Here is a 1,044-nt window from a genome sequence, read left to right on the forward strand (position 1 = left end):
CAATCCTGCAGCGCGCCGCCGCCTCCTGCCCGCCCCACCTCACGGCGCGCCGTCAGCCACCCCCTCCGCCGAGCGCCGCCACCGCCTACCCGCCTCCCATCTCGATCCCCGAGCGCCCGACCCGGCCGTCGTTCGTCGCCAGCACCTGCGGATCCGGCTGACCCTCGCCTTCCCCGTCTGTTGCACCTCCTAGCGCCGCCACCCCACCCCTGCCATGCTCTGCCGCCTGGATCCACATCCCCACAACCGGAACGGGTCCTCCTCGAGGAGCTGCGCATCCTCTGCCTGCTCCAACGCTGTACACATCCTCTGCTTGGTTGACTCCCACCGCCTACGATCGTCGCTGCCGTCTGATCAGGGTAATGGATTTGAAGGTTGATATATCTTGAGTTGTCCCATTATCAGACTTAATTCAGGATTCAACTCAGGAGAGTGTACAGAACATGCAGGTTTGTATTGTTTCCAGTGTATGTTGGTCATGCATCGGATGTCACTCGGTTTCTAGGAATTTCAAGATGGCATGTAAGCTTCTCCTATTTGACGTATTTTTACTTTCTCAAAATCTCTTTATTAATACAAATGGTGATTTTATTTCTGCCTGATGACTTGCTGTCATATTGTTTTAGCAAAGAAACCAACAAACAAGGAGAGAAAACTTAAACAAGAGAGATGTATGAGGATGCCGGTGTCTCGTCAAACATGTATTGTGTGAGGACACCCTTCGTCCGACCTAATATTGACGATCATCCGCAGGTACACACATACATCTTCTTCCCTGCCGCCTCTTGGTTTAGTTCACATGTCTTGAATTACTTTGATCCTTTTGGTAACTTGGTTTGACCTCTGTGAGGAATCTACAGCAGCACTTCAAAACTCCCAGGTTGCTTTCATCAGCAAGCTTACAGCTGCCACATGGTGGAACTCAATAATACAACACTATACGATGCACCTGAGATTCCAATGGATACCTGTCGAAGCGATGTGGTCATCAGCATGTATGCTCTCAAGCTCCTGGTAGAGCATTTTCCCTTAAACGATGCTATT

General features: G+C 51.0%; 1 long non-coding RNA gene across 1 annotated transcript; it reads left to right on the forward strand.

Annotated features, from left to right (window-relative positions):
* Nucleotides 1-237: 237 nt before the first annotated feature.
* Nucleotides 238-733, forward strand: LOC119289976. Its single transcript, XR_005141669.1, has 3 exons — nt 238-359; nt 450-522; nt 627-733. It is a non-coding gene; the product is annotated as an uncharacterized LOC119289976 (long non-coding RNA).
* The last annotated feature ends 311 nt before the right edge of the window (nt 734-1,044 follow it).

The sequence above is a fragment of the Triticum dicoccoides genome, chromosome 4A (genome assembly GCF_002162155.2).
Source record: "Triticum dicoccoides isolate Atlit2015 ecotype Zavitan chromosome 4A, WEW_v2.0, whole genome shotgun sequence".
NCBI classification, from domain to species: domain Eukaryota; kingdom Viridiplantae; phylum Streptophyta; class Magnoliopsida; order Poales; family Poaceae; genus Triticum; species Triticum dicoccoides.